Source organism: Siniperca chuatsi, linkage group LG13, assembly GCF_020085105.1.
Source record: "Siniperca chuatsi isolate FFG_IHB_CAS linkage group LG13, ASM2008510v1, whole genome shotgun sequence".
In the NCBI taxonomy this organism is placed as follows: domain Eukaryota; kingdom Metazoa; phylum Chordata; class Actinopteri; order Centrarchiformes; family Sinipercidae; genus Siniperca; species Siniperca chuatsi.
Window position 1 is genome coordinate 590,001 of NC_058054.1, and position 5,000 is coordinate 595,000.

At 43.5% G+C, this 5,000-nt stretch overlaps 1 pseudogene; it reads left to right on the plus strand.

Annotated features, from left to right (window-relative positions):
• Window positions 1–1,903: 1,903 nt before the first annotated feature.
• The window catches only part of LOC122886854, a 5,681-nt pseudogene continuing 2,584 nt past the window's right edge, over window positions 1,904–5,000 (plus strand).

Below are 5,000 nucleotides of genomic sequence, written 5' to 3' on the forward strand. Positions count from 1 at the left end.
TGTGTTTGTGTGTGTGTGTGTGTTTGTGCTTGTTTGTGTGAGTGTGTGTGTGTGTTTGTGTGTGTGTGTGTGTTTGTGTTTGTGTGTGTGTGTGTGTGTGTGTGTGTGTGTGTGTTTGTGTGTGTGTGTGTTTGTGTGTGTGTGTTTGTTTGTGTGAGTGTGTGTTTGTTTGTGTGAGTGTGTGTGTGTTTGTTTGTGTGTGTGTGTGTGTGTGTGTGTGTGTTAATTTCTTACATCAGGACACAAGAGTGTGTTTGAGTTGTGTTTTTACCTGGTGTTCATTACGTTATGGGGACACAAGTATATACAGAGTCTGTATATGCTTGTGTCCCCATAACGTAATGATAAAAAGTATATTTGAGTCTTTACGTGTTTTTACCTGTGTGTGAAAGTTGTGTGTTATCAGTGTATGTGTGTGAGTGTGTGAGTGTGTGAGTGTGTGTGTGTGTGTGTGTGTGTGTGTGTGTGTTTCTCAGAAGAGCCTCTCTCCTTGTTTTAATCCACTTTAATCTGATCCAGGAACAGTTGTTATATAAACCTGATCTTACTGTTTAACTGGTTTAACCCTGATCACAGAGCCACACCTGAGCTCACCTGTTCACCTGCTCAGCGCGTGACTCATCAGACTGGAACGTTTGCTGAAGGCTTTGTTGTGTTTTATTAAACTTGTTGCTGACTCATCAGTGAACCCGCTGTGAAACACCTGAACTCACCTTTAATCGTTTTCTTCCTCAGTTTATTCAGTTTGTCATAAATCACACAAACTGGAGAAAACTGTAATAATTTCCAAAGAAACGGCCGAGCAGAAAACATCACGACTCGTGCACTTTCTCAGGCTCTGTTCTTCTTTATGTTTTAAATTTGGTTACATTCGCATTATTCTCTTATTTCTTATGAAGCACTCTGTCTTCAGTAACTAAATACTTTACTAAACAAGCTGCTTTATCGTTTTTTAATTGAAGTGTTAAAGATGGAATTTACTCTGCCATCTGAGCACGATGAACAACAAAAACAAGAAGCAACCGGAGAACTTTTATCAAGTCTTTTATGAGGCGACTAATTTAAAAGGTACAAATATTAGAACATCAGCTGAACAGAAACCTGAATTAAAAGCAGAAAAATATCAGCGGCTCCAAATTTTGGCTCGAGACGCTTTATAACAAAGAGATGACTATTTGTGACCAGTGAGTTTTGTTCACATCTGTTATTTAAATCCTTTTTAGAGGCCTGAAAAGTTACAATGATCCTGTAATTCACAAAGACAATCAAAGACGAGGAAAAATCTCTATAATAAAGTTAATGAAAAAATAAAAGAGGTTTGCTAATCCCTCACATAGATCACTGGATCATAGATCACCTGTCAGCCAATCAGAAAATAGGTAATAATTAATATAAAACTGCCAACATTTGAAATTAGAAATGAGCATTTTTATGTCTTTATTATATATTTTATTTCCACTACAATGAACCATGAGACTGAAACTGTCAAATGTCTTGAAATGTTAAAATGTATTTTCACATTATTGGATGTTTTAAACATCTGTGTGTTACTATAAACACTCACAATCCTACTTTGTCATTTTTACTCAAATGTGTTACTTTAAAATAAATTAACTATTGGAGATAAGTCTTTTTAGCAATTTCATTTTATTTCATTTTACAGTCAGAACTTATAAATACAAGACTAGGTAGTAAGAAACGTTTGAGCTCTTTGGCCATTAGTGAAGAATTATAGACAATGAACCCAACTACATGTTCGTTGCTTTAAACTCTCTATTTTGACTAACTCATAACCCCCCAACTGTCACTGCTGCTATGAAATACACAGTGTTTACTGAAGAGTATACTGAGCTGTTTCAGCAGTTAGTACTGCAAGAAGTGTTTCTACTAAACACTAGGGTTCCTGCTCTGAAGAAGCTCCGCCCCTCTGCTCACACAAACCAGGAAACAGTTTCTTCTTCTGCTTCACTGAGACGAGACACACTGAGAGACAGACGACAAGACTCACCTTCAGACCAAAACCACCACTTCCACTGAGAGAGGACAGCTACAGAAGGGAATACTGGGAATACTGGGAATACTGGAGGACGACCACTTCAACCTGCAGCTGAATCCACAAACTGAACAAGAGTTTCACAAGAACAAAGACTCAAAGTGGAAGTAACTTTCAGGGACGTCACTAACGGAGGGTTACAGAATGCCAGTGGCACAGGAGGAAGGTCAACAAAGGCCGGGGGTGAAGACGGAGTCATAGGAGACCAGCGGCGAAGATTGAGACTTTCTGTAGGCTTGTGGCAAAGACGAAGGCTGTGACCCTCTGGAGGCCTGCAGCGTAGACGAAGGCTGGGACCCTCTGGAGGCCTGCAGTGAAGGAAGGGACTCTCTGGAAGCCGGAGCGGGGAACCCTCTTGAACCTGACGGCGAAGGCGGGAACCCCCTGGAGGTCTGCGGCGAAGGCGAGAGCCATCTGGAGGCCAGTCATCCAGTTTAGGAGCCGGCATCGGGACAGCAGGACATGGAACCGGCGATGGGACAGCAGGACATGGAGCAGGCGACGGTACAGCAAGAGCTGGCGTTGGGACAGTACGACATGGAGCCAGCGACGGGATGACGGATGATCAGTGGAGCGGGTTGGACCAGTGGTGTTCGGGAGTCCAGAACCTGCCCTTCCGGCCGAGAAGGAGGGTACGGCTGCTGCTGGGACCCAGCTGTTGATCCTGTGGCGTACTGTGATCCAACCAGAAGAGGACGTGGTTGCGATCCAGCATCATCTAGGGATTGGTGCTGCTGCGATCCAGCTGGGAAAGGAAGCGACTGCGATCCAGCAGCAAGTCCAGGGAGCTGCTGCGATCCAGCCGAGAGAGGAGTCAACTGCAATCCAGCAGGGAGTCCGGGACCGGAGAGCAGCTGCGATCCGGCAGGGGGTGCTGGCTGCTGCAATGGCTACTGCGATCCAGCAAGGAGTGATAGCGCCGGAACTGGGGATGGCAGTGGAGCAGGCGAGCAGATGGGCGGCGGAACTCCTCCGGTGCAGGCAAGTTGTGGGTTGGTAGACAGAAGACTGGCCAGTAGAAATACATGCTGAGGAGTGTTGCGAAACTGTGAAAAGATCGGGGATGTCTCCCAGTTGTGACCATCGATCCCCTGCCCATTGGAGCGCCGGTCCTTTGAGCAGGTAGATTACAAGGGCCACCTTGGATAGCTCGTCGGGGTGCAGGTGTGGGTGCATCTCTATGATCGGGGAACACAGTGACAAAAATTTATCCGTCGAGCCCGAGAAGGGTATGAGTTGCGCAATAATGTGGGAGTAAATCTGTGGTGACAGAGTGACTGAGGAAGTGCCGGAATTAATGGTTGGCATGGCTGGTGGTGGATGGGTGGAGAGGAAGCGGCGCTCATGGCGGTAATGGTTTCGGTAAAGGTCCGACCTTCTGTTACTGAACAGACAGGCAGGGGCCACCGAGATGGAAACAAACAGTTCTTTATTTGATTTGATAGTACAGGTGTGCAGGTAGGGAGATAGGAAAGTTCATAGGAGGGAAGACTCGCTAGAGACAGGAGAATCGCTGGAGAAGTGTTATGCTGCGTAGCATAGGGAGTCCTAGATTCAAACCTCACCCTGAGGTGAGTGCAGGGCTTTTATGCTGGCTGTGATTGGGAGCAGGTGTGCATGATTAGCGGGTTGTGGAGCCTGGCGTATCAGTGGCAAACAGAAACCTGAATTAAAAGCAGAAAAAATATCAGCGGCTCCAAATTTTGGCTCGAGACGCTTTATAACAAAGAGATGACTATTTGTGACCAGTGAGTTTTGTTCACATCTGTTATTTAAATCATTTTTAGAGGCCTGAAAAGTTACAATGATCCAATAAAAATCACAAAGAAAATCAAAGACGAGGAAAAATCTCTATAATAAAGTTAATGAAAAAATAAATGAGGTTTGCTAATCCCTCACATAGATCACTGGATCATAGATCACCTGTCAGCCAATGAGAAAATGGCTAATAATTAATATAAAATTGCCAACATTTGAAATTCGAAATTAGCATTTGTATATCTTTTAATATATATTTTATTTCCACTACAATGAACCCCGAGACTGAAACTGTCAAATTTCTTGAAATGTTCAAATGTATTTTCACATTATTGGATGTTTTAAACATCTATGTGTTAATATAAACACTCACAATCCTACTTTGTCAGTTTTACTCAAATGTGTTATTTTAAAATAAATAAACTATGGGAGATAAGTCTTTTTAGCAATTTCATTTTATTTCATTTTACAGTCAGAACTTATAAATACAAGACTAGGTAGTAAGAAACGTTTGAGCTCTTTGGCCATTAGTGAAGAATTATAGACAATGAACCCAACTACATGTTCGTTGCTTTAAACTCTCTATTTTGACAAACTCATAACCCCCCAACTGTCACTGCTGCTATGAAATACAGTGTTTACTGAAGAGTATACTGAGCTGTTTCAGCAGTTAGTACTGCAGGAAGTGATGCAGTGTTTCTACTAACATGAAGGTTTTATTGGTAGATTTTATTGTTACTGCAGGTAGAAAAACAAGAGCGTGTCCAGTCCTGTGTGTTCCTGCTCTGAAGAAGCTCCGCCCCTCACCTGACACAAACCAGGAAACAGTTTCTTCTTCTGCTTCACTGAGACGAGACACACTGAGAGACAGACGACAAGACTCACCTTCAGACCAAAACCACCACTTCCACTGAGAGAGGACAGCTACAGGAGGGAATACTGGGAATACTGGGAATACTGGAGGACGACCACTTCAACCTGCAGCTGAATCCACAAACTGAACAAGAAGTTTACAAGAACAAAGACTCAAAGTGAAAGTAACTTTCAGGGACGTCACTAACGGAGGGAGTGACTGACTGATTCCTGTCTGAGCCGTCTGCCTGCTGCGAGTTCAGCTTCACTCAGAGACTAAATGGCTTCCAGGTTAGAGGAGGATTTCTGCTGTCCTGTCTGCAATGACATCTTTAAA